Source organism: Vicia villosa, linkage group LG3 (assembly GCF_029867415.1).
Source record: "Vicia villosa cultivar HV-30 ecotype Madison, WI linkage group LG3, Vvil1.0, whole genome shotgun sequence".
NCBI classification, from domain to species: domain Eukaryota; kingdom Viridiplantae; phylum Streptophyta; class Magnoliopsida; order Fabales; family Fabaceae; genus Vicia; species Vicia villosa.
In genome coordinates this window covers 121,802,134-121,819,833 of record NC_081182.1, presented here as the reverse complement: position 1 = coordinate 121,819,833, position 17,700 = coordinate 121,802,134, and the positions used below count along the sequence as shown (strand labels likewise).

The following is a 17,700-nucleotide window of genomic DNA, read 5'->3' as shown; positions in this document are numbered from 1 at the left end:
CTGGATAAAAATAATTGGAAGCAATGAAGAGTTTACAACATACTGCACAGGATGTATCAAAAATCAGTTCAGCTTTCAAACCACAACAGAAAAATACAGAAATCCATAACAAAAATGGAGTGAAGAAATCATATCAGCATTATTTTACCTACGCCACCAAAGCCTTGTTCAAAAATATTCTAAGCTGCAACCCTTACCAAAATTCAATATATTCAAAAACCAGAAAACATAATTTCAAAACATCTCTAACCACCCAGCAACTCTTTGCAACAGAATTCAGATTTTGTAACCGATTTCTAACTTCTTCCCAACTTCCACATAACAAACTTTCAGAACTAAACAAACCTAACTGATTCAAAAACTAACTTAACAGAAGTTGTAACTAACTTCAAAACCAAATCATAACCAACTCTCAATCTCACCCTTAATTCTCTAACAGAAATTCTCAATCCAATAACTCTCATAACAAAAATTCAGAAAAAAGATGAGGGAGTTGAACCGACCTTCATAGCTATAAAGTCAGAACCTGGATTCATTCACGCTTCCTCTCCATTTTTTTTCCTCGATTCTGCTCCTATCTTCATCATTCCTCAATTCATCATCTTCACTCTCCCTTCACTTCCATTCATCACGCTCCATAACCACCACCATCATTCAACCTCCATCACTTCACCATCTCTTCATAATCATCACCGATCTTCCCTCTCTCCATTCTTCATCCTTGAAAACCAAGAAAAGATCCTAACAGAAGCAGTTACACGAGAAACTCATCACGATTCTGCATCTCTATCCACAGAAAAACCTTCAATCCATATCCCAGAAAAAGCTTCTTCATTCTCTCGATGCAACCTCCTCATTCTCAACCAGCTTCAAATCTGCGAAAAAGAGAAAATCGACGAACCAAACTATGAACATCATCATCGCAACAAGTTCAGAACGGCGAAGAAGAAAAGCGAAAGAAGCGAGAACGCGCATACCTGAGCATGTGACGCTCACTCTCTGGTTTTTCTCGTCTTCGTAACCGCAACCTAAGAGGCACTGGATTGGTCTCCGATTGAGGCGATTTCATAGCCGAATCTTCGCTCCCGTTTGACGCGTGCTAATCTATTTCGATCGAGCTTGAAGGGAGATTGATTAAGGGAGACCGGAATGACAGATTGAGGCAAAGACAGTGGAATCTACGGTGGCGTTCTTGACTGGAGAATAAGCGTCGCCGTCGCAGTGATCGGGGAAGGAAGTTGCGCCGCCGAGAGCTTGTTTGAGAGAAGAGGGAAAAGAACGTGAATGCCAAAGGTCACAATTTCTTGACCTAATTCCTCTTATTCCAATAATATGCATTAACGATGAGTTTGATTTAGGGTAATTAGCGTCTAATCTGTTTATTAATGGTGGTTAATTTGGATTAATTGCAACCATATAAAAATCTGAGTGCTGATTAATTGAGATTTAAGATGTGGATAATTGGATTAGTTTGCTTGGGCTTGCTATACATGGATTCGCAACATACACCTCCTACGAGCCCAGCACCACCATTTTTGACATCAAAGAAATCTGAACAAAAACTAGTCTTGGGCCTAGCGCTGTTCTTGCTAGCCACACCCCTATTCTGGGCCCAAGCAACCATTAGTACAGAATCCAGTTCAAATCATTTTACTAGTACACCCCTGCTTGCTCTAATTTTCTTGTATTTCCATTTTGTTTCACCACTAACTTTTAATTCATAAACCAATTTAACTCCAATAAAAAATGAATAAAAATAGGTTTAGATAGATATATGTGTGTATATATTTTTGGTATTTTTATGGATTTTTAGAAATTAGTTTGTTATTTTTAATAAATCATTTACTTTAGTATGTTCATGTTTCTTTCGGTTTTGATAGATTTCGCAAAGTGATTTCGTTTAACATCTTAGGATCAGAATTTAACCACCAATTTTTGCATGATTTCTGTAGACTAATCCACGATATTGTGTATAAGAAATGAGCTCCTAATTCTTTGTTTTGATTGGTATTTGGTTAGCGTTGTTTGACTCGATTAACATGTGCTTCTAAAAGATAATTGTGACGTTTGTACTCTCAAATTGAGATGCATTCATGCAATAATGTTGGTTCCCTTTTGTATATATAACTAGGGATGTTTAGAGGTCCTAAGACCTGGAATTCAAGATTTTAGATCATGTTTTCTTATTTTACTTGATTTTTCTTTTTCACATGTAAATAACTTGTTTTTGTTGACGATTGCACCGTAACTTGTACAGATGACCTGTAATTTTGTGTGAAACTCCTTGGCATGATTTTGTGAGTGTCTAGGCATCTAGTATAGGCTATTTGCTACTGACTTGTACCATTTGATTGCATGTTTCTAACTTCATTCACAATTTGAAACCGTTTAGCTAGTATTAACCTAGTGTTGTCTAGTTTTGGTTAGAGTTTTGTATTGCTTCATGCCAATTGACTAATATAGATTAATATAGGATATTAGAACTAGATGATTGAGTTTGCTACTGACTTGAAGCTTAGCTCAGGTGTTCACTTGCTTTTTGATTAATTGATGTTTGTCCGCTAATTGGTAGGTAATGACGTATGCGATACTTTGGTAACTTCTTGTGGATATTTTTGTGTGATACCGTGGTGCTTTTGTATTTGATTTGGGACATTCAATCCCTTGTTTTGCTACTGACTTGGGGCTTTTCTCTCTTGTTTCCATGCTTAGCCTCTCATTTCTTGCTTTTATGTTGCTTATTCCTTACTATTGCTTGCCATGTTCCCGTAGACTCTTCCTTCTTTGTTAAGGGGAATTGAGATAGGATAGTTATCCTCAACCTTAGGGCCATTTGTAGATTAGATAACATAGATTAGAATGTTAGATCTAGTTCCCTATTGCATTCTTTTTCTTTTTCAACTCTTTAAAACATTAATAAAAGGAAGATGCGAATCACATTAAACAAGTGATAGAGAAATGAGTGGGATTCATTCCCTAATCTATTTCTCAATCACTTAGTGGCATAGAAACGAGTGGGATTCATTCCCTAATCTGTTTCTCATTCACTACTTAATGGGAGAGAAACGAGTGGGATTCATTCCCTAATCTGTTTCTCAAACATTAATTAATGGGAGAGAAATGAGTGAGATTCATTCTCTAATCTGTTTCTCAAACATTACATAATGGGATGGAAGTGAGTGGGATTCATTCCCTAATCTGCTTCTCGATCATTATACATTTTATGTGATTCGGATCGCAAAGTAAATTCCCTTAAAAAATACACAACCAAAAACACTTTAAAACACCTAATAATGGTTCAGACTAAAGCAAAGTAGAGAAAGTGGTGAGTGGCCCGGTATTGGGAACTGTTCATCACTCATCTACGTTAAAAGACACAAACCAATCACTTCTTTTTCTTTTGCCTCGTTGGCACCTAAGGGCAATGTCATTTCCGTTCGTACGCATCGTAGGTCTGTCCCCTTATGCAAGAACGTGAACGTTGACGCCGCCCACCTAAAAAACACAAAAACAAACAGAAAATCTTTAGCCGAGCTACGGTAACTCTGATTCCTGAAAAGGATACGTAGGCAGCGGGGTAGGGCCCGTGCGAGTACAATTCTTTATTCTCCCTACATTTTGCATTCATTCGCATTTAGACATAGACATAGTTACACACCCTTTAGATAGAAACAAACATAGGTGGATACCATCGAGTACGATGGGCGCGAGGGGTGCTAGTACCTTCCCCTCGCGTAACCGACTCCCGCACCTAGATTCTCTGGTCGCAAGACCTTGTTCCTTCCTTTGTTAGGTTTTCTGATATTCCTTTCCCTTATGGGATAAATATATTGGTGGCGACTCTGTTCATTTTTCGCGAGCGTGCGACAGCTGGCGACTCTGCTGGGGATGTTGCTAGACCTGTTGCTGGTCCATCCTTAGTGAGTCGATCCTAGCCTATTCGTTTGTTTGTTTATTTACTGGGTGTGCTATGTTTTGTCTATACGTGCATTTATTTATTTTATGTACTTATTTTATGTTTCACATGTCCTGTTTATTTTCTGCTTGCATATCATGTTTATTTCTGCTTGCACATCATGCATATGGATTATATTTTGTGTTCCTTGGGGTCTTCTGTTCTGTTTTGCAGGTTGGGTGGGATGTTCTATGAGGTAAAAGGCCCAATACCCAGGCCAGAGTGACACATAGGATACCTAGGATAGAGTGGATAGTCATGACGCCAACAGAATGTCAGGTTCTGTTGATTGCGATCATGAGACCCACGACCAGTCGAGGTTCAAATGAGATACCGTTGTTGGCATGTATTTGCGACAATGATGGTGTTTCAGGAGAACTGATAACGCTGGAAGCCATTGACCTACCTTGACCTAGATTCACCTGTGAGTGGGGTGGGATATACATGACAGGTACCGTTGGTGACTATTCTGTTCTGTTGGTGACTATTGGTTCTCCTGGTATTCAAAAAGGTGTCGGACCTTTGATCCTGTGACATTTGACTTGTATCAGTTATTCAGAGGATTGTACAGTGGTTACTAAGATTATATGGACCGTTGATCCCATGCTTTTGCATTGCATAACATCATTGCTTTATCCACTCCATTTATGAAAGATCCTAAAGTCTATTTCCAAAAAAAAAAAAAGAAAAGAAAAGAAAAGATATGTAAAAGAAAAGGAAATAGAAAAGCAAAAAAGAAAGAAAAGATATTCTATACAAAAAAAAGAGAGAAGCTTTGATTCCAAAAAAGAAAAATGAAAGTGTGTGAAAAGACTTTAGGATCTCTCATAAATGAAACATGCATTCATACTATCATGCATTTCATGGTTCTATCAGAAGCTTGTGGGGGCCTTTTCTACTCAGACTTTGACATCAACAAGACAATTGGCTTCTTACCGCTATGTGCTCAAAAGTTAACATTGGAACAACTCCCTGAGGTTTTTGAATGAGATGAGAACAGAAATGGAGACTGACATGAATCAGTGCATGGAGGTTATTCAAGTGTTTTCTCTTTGACAAGAAGAATTGAGACAAGTTCCTCCTAGGCCAAATGCAAATGTTGATCTCACCCATGAAAAGGTCTTATGTATCAGAATGTTTGAAATAACGTTGAGATTCCTATTCTTGGTAAAGAAAATTCACATCATCGAAGTCTGCAAGTTTCCAATTATTGAAATTGACAAAAGGTTCCACCTCTTGGAGAAAATATTGAAAGCCATAAAAAGTCGTGACTCCACTGATTCAGATGTTGTTGGTTTGTGCCTAATACATGTTATCAAGAAATGCAAGGATCATCCACTCTCACTCCTAATGATGGATATTGAATCTAAACTGGTAATCATCTCTTGTACATGTGTGCAAGTTGCTTGGGGCTCCCGCACGAGGGATAAGCAAGACGTACTCTTATCTTGAGCATTGCATCATTCGCATTGCTCGAATCCCCAAAAGCATTACAAATTCCTATGTGACTCCGTCAGAATCTTCTTCCGTGTGGTAATCAAGAGTGTTCTTCATAACGCTTCTCACCCTCAAGGTTCTACTTCATAACTCAGTTGCCTTTTCTCATGATTTCCTTCTCAGTGGCCCTTGCTTGTTAACAGAGAGAAAAATATAAGAAACAAATTGATTGCCTTGTGCCCAATTGTTTCCTTGTTTGTTGGAATCACAATTGGTTAAGATTCTAGTATTGGGTCTTCTTCACCACAAGTGGCTCTCTTGAGGTGATGATCATACAAGATTCTTTCCATTTATGATGGTGATACTTCTCCAACATCTATGCTTGGGGCTCCCGCACGAGGGATAAGCAAGACGTACTCTTATCTTGAGCATTGCATCACTCGCACTGCTCGAATCCCTAAAGCAAGGCAAAAGTTTACAACTCATGAGTGACTTGTCGAGGTTCTCTTTTGAAGTAATCTGAAGTATTTGGAAGGAACTGCAGAAAGTATTCAAGCACAATAAGTCCAGACGGAGTCAAGTCTCCTCAACAACGACATTCATTTATTTTCTTACTGCATTCTCATAATAATTTTTCCTTTGTGTGTTTAAGCCTCGATAGCATGTAAAAACTTGTTAATTTCTGAATGAAAATCATAATGCATTGTTTATGTTTGTCTTGAAGCAATCCATTCGTTTACACTCATAAAAATGTTTTTGGCATTACGATACCAACTTTACTAATCACTTGCGTAGGCAAAAAGCTGAGGGAGAATGATGAAAAATAAAAACGCAAAAATCTCTAATCATGTGTTTTTGAATAAAAAACCCTACTGAGGATGTACAGGCATTGTTTCTAATCCCCAAACACCGGAGGAATAAGGGAGATAGACCCTCGTTAACCCCTTTGAGCCTTGGAGAAGGAGTTTCTTTTCTAATCATAAAAACCCTTATTTTAACCTTGGGGCAGGGTAGTGTTCATTTAACTTGATCGAGTGTTCAAAACTCACCAAAGGGGTATGCATCTAAGGATACAACAATGGTTATCCTTCAAAAGGTTGAGGAATGTCAAAACTGCAATGGTTGTCCTTATTCCGTCAAGAGGTCAAAAGATGACGACACCACAATGGTTATCCCTCATCAATCAAAGAATGAGGCAGTCACAATACTTCAAACAAATCGAAAGCAATGCAACATCACACGACTTGTTCAAAAAAAAAGGGAGTTAAAAAAAAAAAGAGAAAGCCCGCTAAGTCAAAAACTTGAAATAAGTGACTTAGGCAAAAGTTAGGGCATCCCGCTGGACTCCAAAATAAATTTCAAGAGAATTTGTCCAGGCAAAAGTTAGGGAAAGCAAAAGCGAAAAACAAGGATTACAAAATAAAGATCCTCATCAAAAGAACAAAGTTGTGTGATCAGACACCAAAAAGGAAAGTGAGTGACTGCCATGTCCGAAAAACTTCATTGATTCTTCAACCATCTCAAAATTCCTTGTGAGGGATGAACACTCGTGTCGAGCTAACTGAACATAGGAATGGAGAACATCACGAAGGGGGTGGGTACCAAATAATTTTGAGCCTAAAAATCCTTTGTTTCTAAAACCGTGAACCCGGCCAAGTTACACACCCTTTAGATAGAAACAAACATAGGTGGATACCATCGAGTACGATGGGCGCGAGGGGTGCTAGTACCTTCCCCTCGCGTAACCGACTCCCGCACCTAGATTCTCTGGTCGCAAGACCTTGTTCCTTCCTTTGTTAGGTTTTCTGATATTCCTTTCCCTTATGGGATAAATATATTGGTGGCGACTCTGTTCATTTTTCGCGAGCGTGCGACAGTTACTATTATAGAGACACTGCCCGCGCATGCCCCGGATGGAAACCCTGTCCAAGGAAACGGAATATTCCATCGGCTTTTTTGGGCGTTCAAACCTTGCGTACGAGGGTTTGCACATTGTAAACCCATACTTCAAATTGATGGAACATGGTTATACGACAAATACAAAGGAACCGTGCTTATGGCAGTTGCATAGGACGGGAACAAAAACATTTTTCCAGTGGCGTTCGCAATTGTTGAAGGTGAAACTGTCGCGGCTTGGAGTTTCTTTCTAAGGAACCTCCGAGAACTTGTTGCTCCTCAGCCGGACATCTGTTTAATCTCTGATAGGCACGTGTAGCAACCTGCCCTAAAAATTTAATGTTTAAAGTCGCCACCTATTCTGAAGGGCGAATAGGAAACCCTACGAAGTTAAGAGATCAGGGTAAGATACTATATTCAGGTCGAGGGAAGGTGTTAGGCACCCTCAACCCTTTCCTATGGCTTTGAATCTAAGGTAAAGGTTTATAGCAAAATTACAGAGGTTAATAACTAAGGAAATGAGAAGGGGGAAAATTGAGATTTTAGGGAAGGGGACTCGCCTTGGTTATCCAAGTGCCTACGTATCTCCTTAGGGAGAATCAGAGTCAACGTAGTTCGGGCACAGGGTTGTACGCCTTTGAATTTGATTATGGAGGTGTTTTGAAGTTGTTTGAAGTGCGAATGTCCGAAGGTATTTTGAATTACCTTATCGTAGTTGTGAACATCGCAGTGTTGAAGAGATGAAAATTGTAGTATCGTGGTTTAGTGTGTTTTGAAGGTTTGGGAAGTGTTTTTGGCTTTGGGCGTACAACCCTGATTTAATTTTACACTATTAACCGCGATAATCAATTGATTCAATTACCATAGTTAACAGATTAGTAGTTAGATCGTTACCAATTTTAATTGATGGATTCAATTATCACTAATAACGAATAAAAGTATTTTTTAGAAATTTAAATGATTTAATTTGTATCATTACCCCTCGTAATCGATTGATTCGATTAAAAATAATAATGAATTAAGATGAAGAAAATAGGCCAATCATCGCAACCAATAAAAATGGTTGAAACCCTTTAGCCAAATAAGTTTATTTTAATTTATATTTAATTAAAGAATTAAATAGTTAATTGATTATTACCCATCGCGACCGATTAATTCAGTCGAAACGAATAACAATTAAAATCCTAATATTTTGGCCAAATGGCCAATGGGATTGGGCAAACCCTAATGCTTTGATAAACCTATCTAGGGTTTTTATGATTTATAATTATTAACGCTAATTAATCAAATTAAATGAGATAATCGAATTATCGGGAATATAATCGGAAAATAGTTCTAAATATTTACAAACCTAATCCTAATTAAAAAATAACAATAAATTATATACATGTCAATATATAATTAATATATAATTAAACAATTATAAATAATGCAAAGATAATAGAAACCTGGTGGGGATTCTGTGTGACTGCCTTTGAGGGTCTATGGTGTGTATGCATTTTCCTGGGCGCTAGATCTGGATGGTAGGAGATCTTGTGGCTCAGATTTAGAGGATCATCCTGGGCGTGTGCTCTTGAAGTGCACTGGATCGTTGCTTGAGTTTGCTCTAAAAATAAAACGTCATGCCTGGGTATCGAACCCAGGCTCTCCATGTCTCATACATCCACTCTTGCCATATGAGCTACGCTGTGTTAGTCATATATTATGTACCTTTATTAAAATATATTTACAATAAAGAGAAAACCTGGAAAGTTCAAACAGTAATCGAAGTGGGGTCCACAATTTAAACCAGGGCCAATCATCTCTCTCCATTTCGCCACACAGGAGGTCAAATATTCAAATTTTGGAATGGAACCAATGATATTCACGGGACCGACCACGTGAGCGTCCCTGTAAATCAAAGAAAAATCCCTTCGCCAGAACAGTACCTCCGGTCTTCCCTTCCGATGGTTCTCCACCCTCAACCTGCGATAAAAACGTCAAACAAAAAAGCATGCGACCCAGATCGACTAAACAAAGCCTTGCGATCACGATAATGGCGTTTTTGCGCCCTGAAAGTCACCGAAACCTGGTGTTCGAAGCCATACCGTCCTTGAGCCCTAATAATGGCGAATTGTCATTCCTGCATCAAAACTTGTAAACGATGGTGCTAAAACATCCTAAACATCATCAGGATTATAGATATATCAATTAAGTTCACTTATATTACGAGCACGGTTAGATTGAATGCAAGAAAAATTTCAAAACCGGAGTGGATAGCTGTGTCCGTTTTGGTTCACCAGAGGCTTTAGTATTGATCGAGGGACGCTCCTTGCACCTTCAGGAAGAAGATTCAACCAGTGGAACTCCTTGAGGTTCGCTGTAGTGAGAGCTTCCTTCTGCCCTAAATTCTGATATTTTTTTACACCATGAACCTCTCTCTCCTTGCGGCCAGCCCCCCTCCCTCTGGTCTGCATATTCTCCTCTATATATATGAAGTGTATTAGGGTTTTAACTTGAAGAAAAAAACAATCCTATAAGTGACATGGAAATTGGAAAATATTTTGTATGAAATATTTCTATTTTGGACCTTGTATCATTTCATGTATATTTTCCATTTAATCTTGGCCCTTGGATTATTCTTGGATTAATTGTAATATGATTCATGCATCTAAAGATTTATTTGTGATTGATTTAATTTATTTTGATTTAATTTGACTTTATGCAAATAAATTCAAAATAAAAATAAAATGAAATCGCAAAATAGATGGGGATTGGCTTATGGGCCCCCTTATGATCTTAAAATCTCGTGGAAATCTTAAAGTTATGGGCCCATTATCAAAAAACTCAACATTCACCACTTTCTCTTTTGTGTATTTTCTCCAAATCGACCAACTTCTAAGCTTTGTATCTTCTTCAATTTTAATCCTATGACCATGTTCTAGGACTTTTTGGAAAGCTCCAAGAGTCCTCTAAATGATGTCCTTGGTTTCATCTCAATTGGAGTTTCCATGCCCAAGTTATGAGTTTTGACCCAAAAGGTATATTTCATTGACTTTTTGGAGGGCCTGTAATCTTCTTGTTCATATCTCCCAAATGGTGTATTCCTTGCCTTGGCTTGTGAGAGGAAAAGTTGTAGAGGATCCAATTTCCTTCAAAATAGGCTTTGAGTGGGGAATTTTTGATGTTCCATGTGAAAGTTATGGCCAGTCAAAGTTACGTTGACTTTCTCCTAAAAAAACCCTAATTTGAACCTTTGTATTTGTTCATTTCTGAGTTTTTATTAATGGATCATGATCAACCTTTGATCAAATGATGGATATAATCTTCCATACTTGATGTTAATCAAAAAACCTTGAAGTTTGACTGTATTTTGACTATGGTTGACTTTTAGGTCAACATAGTCGATCATTGGTCATCTGAGCATTTGAATGGGAAACCCTTGGGATTAAAGCTTGATAATTGACATGGAGATGCCTTGAGACATATGAGAGACCTTGAGACCCATTTGAGGCCTTAGAGATTCAGATTCCTTTGATAAGATGCAAACCCTAGTTTTGAGACCCTCGATTAGGAGAGAGTGGCTTGAATAAACCTTTGTACCTTGAGCCATTGAAGAGGCATAGAGGAGGGCAAATTTTGGGGTATGACAGCACGCTTCCATTGAGAGTGCTTATAATAATCCAGCAAACAGATGGCATGACACGCTACTATTGTATTCGCCACATCGCCCAGAACTTCGTGCAGGAGATCAAGGACAGACATCTCAGGAAGGCCCTGGTCAATGTTGGTTATGCTTTAACCCAACCCACATTCCAGCATTATCGGAGTGAGATTGTACTGACAAATCCAGATGCAGGAAGTTGGATAGATAACCTTTCTAGGGAGAAATGGACTAGGGCTTATGACAACGGCGTGCGATGGGGCCATATGACGACAAATCTGGTGGAATCAATGAATGGAGTTTTCAAAGGCATTCGTAACCTTCCTATCACATCACTAGTGGAGGAAACCTACTTTAGGATGGCTTCACTATTCTCAACGAGAGGCAGGAAATGGGGCGATGTTAGACAATCTGGTCAACTGTTAAGTGATAGTTGCATGAAATTTATGCAACAGCAATCGGCAAAAGCAAACACTCATCAAGTAACTTCTTTCGACCAATTCAACCGCACGTTCAGTGTGCGCGAAACAATTGACCACAATGAGGGTTTGCCAAGACAACAATATAGGGTTCTGCTGGACGAAGATTGGTGCGACTGTGGAAGGTTTCAAGCTTTTCGTATGCCTTGCTCACACGTCATAGCTGCATGTGCGTTTGCGCACTGCGACGCAAAATCACTAATGTCTCCAATTTACAAGACAGACATTGCTCCAAGTTTACAGTGCTGCATTTCCAGTGGTAGCCAAGGAGGATTACTGGCCTGAGTATGCTGGGGAGGTAGTTTGGCATAACGACGCAATGCGGCGAAAGAAAAAGGGTCGTTCTAATAGTACGCGGATTAGAACAGAAATGGACGTCCACGACAAAATGAAAAGAAATTGCAGCATTTGTCATCAGGTGGGGCACAATAGAAAAATATGCCCTAATCGCGGCTCGACCTCGTCGCAAGTTTAATCTACTCTGTATTTTTTTCGACAATGTATCAGTTTCGCTTACCACCTCTTGTAACCGTTCCTCAGTCTTTCATCAATAAATTGTGCTTTAGTGAAAAACCGAAATCGACAACGCGAGCATACAGGGTTACTACGCATTTTCTGAAATCGATTTATCAGACATTTTTCTGAAATTAAAAGACCGAAATAAAAAACGGTGCGCGAAAATACACAAAGGGTGTTTTTTTTTTATAAAAAAAAACCAACACATAGGAGCCAGATGAAATGGCGCATATGTGTGGGATGGTGGCCTTATGCGCCATTTGAAATGGCTAAAATCTTTTTGCCCTAAATTTTCAAAGTTTGCGCCATTCCATTTGGCTAGTTCCTTAAGTATGCGCCATTTGGTTTGGCGCATCCACTTATAGGGTGTTCCAAACCTAGACATTTTGGTAAATACCCCAAAAACATGGTTTTTTTTGTAATTTTTTTATTAAAGGTGGTTATTTAAAATTTTTTTCGATGAAGTAGAGAAAGTAAGAGAGAAAGTGGCTTTCTATTATCTTCTTCAAGAATTATTATTTACATTGCAAAGTGAAACTTATTTATAGGACATTAGGAAGGTGAAAAATCATAACCTTACTATACCACTTAATAGAGAATATGAAGATGAAAAATTATAATACATATGCACATCCACAGTAATATTTATTCATAACAATTTTTTAGATTTGAACTTTTCCATGTTTGTGCTACAACTGTAGGCATCAGATTAATTAAAGGAGAGTGCCCGATTTTTATTGCAAGACAACCACTCTCCATGATTGTTTCATTACTCAATCTTCTATTCTTATAGCACCCTACTATGCCTATTTCACACCATATCACCGATGTGGCACTGTCGCATAATGTAACGTGCATTTCAACAAATCATGCATTAGCTCTTCGGGATACTGAATTTTGAAACAAATTAAGAGTTCTCATTTTGATTGCATAAAATTTTGTCAAACACTATCGTTATTCAAAAAAACAAAAATGTGATTTGCATAAAATTTAACAATACCTATAATTCATTATCATGTGATTCCATGCGCACTATGATTATCTATGTAGCCTTCTGCTTTATTCATACCCAAAACATGCAAAATAGCAACCGTTCATTTTCTTTTTTAAATTGATGGAAATCCACCTCCGACTCCTCCACCAACTCCAGCATCAAATCCTACACCAGTTCCAGAACCTCCAAGTCCACCATCACTACCACCACCGCCTTCAAATCCTCCTCCACCGCCTCTTCGGAGGACTAGACCCTTGCCATAATCATTTCTATAATTAATTGTCCATAATAAAAAATGTAAGAAATTAAGAGAATTTATTGGCTTTTGAGAATATATAGTAAATGTGAGTAGTGGAAAAATAGTCTGACATTAGATAGAAATGTGGTGACTTGAGCATTTATAAGTCAGAGAACTCACTCATCTATCACCTTAAGGTTTTGGATGAATAAATGATGTATATTTAGTCCAATATTATATATCAATGCTCCCTAATAAAAAACTCCTCCAACAAATACAAGTTAGCCAAAGATGAGAAATTTCAAAGTAAACAAATATTTTCAATCTAATAGGAGGTCACTGTGGAATACATAGAATTTTCGGCCATCTCCCAAAGAATATCTTCTGGTACAACATAAAGAAAGATGAAAATCAGTTTGTCAAGGTTTAGTTAGTATGACAATAGACCAAACCTGCAAATCACTCTTTCTATAGGTTTCTCCAAACAAATATGGGAGGACATCTCACGTGATTTCATCCTAAGGTAAATCACTTTTTTGAGTGGTACTAAAATACATATGTTTTAGTCTGACTGAGCTTTTCTGTGTCGGGTTCGAGTACCCTTTGTACTCGTATTATTAATGTTATATTTTGCTTATAAAAAAAACAACAGAATGGGGTTAGTACCTCTGATGGGAATAATTTAATTAAAACATAATCATCCATAAGTCAATAGGATTTTCACCATTTCAAGTGCTGTGTGGGAGGCCACCTTTAGCATCTCGAATTACGCGTTAAGATCCTCTCCATTTTTCTCTCTCTCCATTTACTCCATTATTACACTTTTATGTATAAACAACACGCATATTGAAGACATGTGACATATATTTAATGATTATTTAATTTTATACACCTAAAACCAGTGTTTTAAAAATCGGACCGGACCGGGCTGTCGGACCGACCATATAACCGATCTGGTTCAATAGCTGGATCGGGAATGTCATTGAACCGGTGTGAACCGGTCAAAACCGCTAAAATCGGCGGTTTTTGTGAACCAGTGGTTTAATTGCATTTTTAAATTTTTTTATTTTAAAAATTTAAAACAATGTCATTTTGACTATTTTAATTAAAAATTAAAATAAAATAAATAAAATAAAAAAATGGTTGTAGATGCAGTTGATTTTGTTACAGATAATTTTAATATTGAAGAAGGAGATCCCAACATTGAAACAATTTTTCTTTTATTGAAATTAAATTTAGTAGACAATGAAATTATTTTGTTATAAATTATTCAATTAAATTATGTTGCGATTAAAATTTTGTTTATATTTGATAATTATGTGCTATTTGATTGTGTGTGATACCTATGTGTAAAATTTCAATTTAAATTATGAACTTGTGAATTTTTTTATAATATGATGTTTTCAAAAAAAATTAAGTACTAGTTATATTTTGTAGGGACTTAATCATTCGGCTCGACATATTTTATACCTATATAATTTTGTTATAACGACCGGTCTATTCAACCGAGTTATCCGGTTTAATCCGGTTTAGTCATGCGGTTCGACCAGTGACCTAGTGGTTCGACCAATAAACCAGTGACCCAGTACCCTCACCAGTTTAATGTCCGGTCCGGTTTTTAAAACACTGCCTAAAACTATAGTAATGGAATTTTCCATTTCTTTTTGGAAATGGAGATGATCCATACCCCGAATTACATTGTTGGCATCATACAATTACATGTCATGGGCCAAGACAATATGTATGTGAATGATAAAATGCAAGAAATATTTATGGAGCATAATATAGGTAAACATTTTAGACAAAATAAATAAGAGCAATTCTTGTATAGAAATGACCATAAATCTATATTCTTAGAAATAACAGAGCGTAATTTTTAATTTATTTTTATTTTACTTGGATTCATGAGATGGTTGAGATTACGAAGAGAGAAAATTTTAATTTTTTTTTCTTATGTCCGTGTCTACCTAAGAATTTTTCAATAAATAAATTATAACACGACAAAATACAAACTGAGGTATATTTCATAACAAATTCCTTTCTCCCTTGAATTATTGGAAGAGAAAAGGGGATATGCACTGACAATGTAAAATATTTTTACATTGTCAACCAATCACAACCATGTATTCAATTAAAACACAATTTTAATTTTAAAAAACTAATATGACATGACATATGTAAGTATTTTGATTGGTTGTATGTGTAAAGTTAGTTTACACTGTCAGTGCACTACCTTTAAACTCTTATTGGAATTTCATATGTATATTATGTATAAAAAAACTGGGAAACACATTATAAAACAAGATTATAAATAAATGTATTGTCACATCTTTGATTCATTGTTTCGACAAATAATTTTTCATAACTCATCACAATTACTTACCTTTTGGGAATTTTCTCTTGACTATCACGAAAGGCTAAAAATATTAATTGAAATAAAAATCAATGATGTTTGATGATTGCCAATAAAAATTATACGAGCTCTTTATTAATGTTTAAGTGATCAACTCATTGAGCTTAAGAGATAAACGTGGCACATTGAAATATCTTAGAGACACTTAACAAAAAATTCAAATTTATTATGCTAAGATATATTAATGGTAGTTAACAAAACCATTTAAATTTTACTTATAAAGTGATCAAACAATTTTCAATTTACTAAATACGAAGAGGAAAAATATGATTCAAAATTTTAAATTTTTGTATACTTTGATAATCTTTCTTTATCTATTTGTTGTTGTAACCTACAGCAGTAAGTCATTTCTTCACTCCAATTTTAAACTTTCCTTCATGTCATATACTCTCTAGATTATTACATATTAATAACAATTATTTATTTTTATTTGACATTGCAGCTAATATACACTGCAAAAAAGATGCTGACTGTCCCAAAAATATGTGTACTCGTCCTTTAAAAGTAGAGTGTATTAATATGTTTTTTACTTGTGAGTGCGTGTATAAGATTAACAATTAGGTTGAAATATGTTATTTGTTAATTATAAGCGCGTGTTTTTATCTGGGTTGTTGAAATTGCTACTAAAACTACTATTAATATAGAAATAGAATGTCATTACTTTGATCTCTTTTAGTAGTTATTCCATTCTATTGAAGATATCCATTATTTGCTTTTTCCTCCTGCCATAGCTACAAGTGCTATAGCAACCATCTTTGTATGAATCACTATTTTCTTCATTTTCTGTCGTGAGTGAACCTCATTAATTTTCCGTTGTTGTTAGCGCGAGAGACATTTTAAGTGAGAAGAGATTAAGAGAAAGAACGAGGAATAAGGATCGTTATTATTGAAGGTGATATGAAACTGATTTACTATATATATATATATATATATATATATATATATATATATATATATATATATATATATATATATATATATATATATATATATATATATATATATATATATACATGCATATGACTTGTAGATTAACTAACAAACCCTAAACTCAAACTAACTTGGGTTTGGACTAAAAAACTTGGATTATATCACAACACACCCCCTATAATTCAGGTTGTCAAACATATACTTATCATAGTCACACTACAAAAAAAAGCCTCAGTAGTGACGTGAATATCACGCCACTAATCAAAAAATCACATCACAAACCAATATTTGCGAAGTGAAAATTCACGTCGCAGGAGGCAAGGTAGCAACTTTTAGTGACGTGATTTTCACTTCACTATTTGGTGAAGTGAAAATCACGTCGCAAAATTTGGGTCAGAGATTAATGCATTTTCAGTCAGAGCAGGCGTAGCAGCGTTTGGGTCAGAAAAGCAACTTTAGTTGCGACGTGATATACATGTCACTACTTAGTGACATGGCAATCACGTCACTAAATTTGCCTAGGAGTCAACTGAAATGCGCATTTAATGTATAATGTTGCGACGTGATTTTCATGTCACTACTTAGTGACATGGATATCACGTCACTAATGTTTTTTTTTTTGGAAAAACCAAATATATATATATATATATATATATATATATATAATTAAATTAATAAACTAAATATATTAAAATTTATAAATTAATTCAATAAACTAAATATAAATCTAATATTAAAATTAAGAAAGTAAAATTATAAATCTAATATTACTAAATAATGTAATTATAATTTAATTAATAGTTTACACAAATTCAAAATTAAAAGTTATAACAACAAAATAAAAACTAAACTAAATCAACAATCAATCCGGGTCGGGAAACTCATCCTCATTTAGATTTTCTTGATCAGTCGGCGCAGAACTCCCCATATTTTGGTTTCCACCAAAGGATTGCATAAATTGTCGCATTTGTGCCTCCATATCCGATTGTCTTTTCGCCATGACCTCCATTTCCCGCTGATGCTCACTCCGCATTGCCCTCATTTGAGCCTCCATTTGGGCTTTCAGTGCCGCTTCACGTTCCGCCGCCTCACCTCATTTATCGCCAATTGTCTTACAGTGTCTCTCTGTTCATCTGTTAAAGTTACAGGACGTGAACCTCCTTCCCCGTCGAGAACTCTTTGATATAGAGTTCTATCAT

General features: G+C 36.2%; 1 long non-coding RNA gene across 1 annotated transcript; it reads left to right on the top strand.

The window, feature by feature from the left end:
• Positions 1 to 15,505: 15,505 nt before the first annotated feature.
• On the top strand, positions 15,506 to 16,239 carry LOC131656607 (uncharacterized). The gene is made up of 2 exons (XR_009300194.1): positions 15,506 to 15,910; positions 16,014 to 16,239. It is a non-coding gene; the product is annotated as an uncharacterized LOC131656607 (long non-coding RNA).
• The last annotated feature ends 1,461 nt before the right edge of the window (positions 16,240 to 17,700 follow it).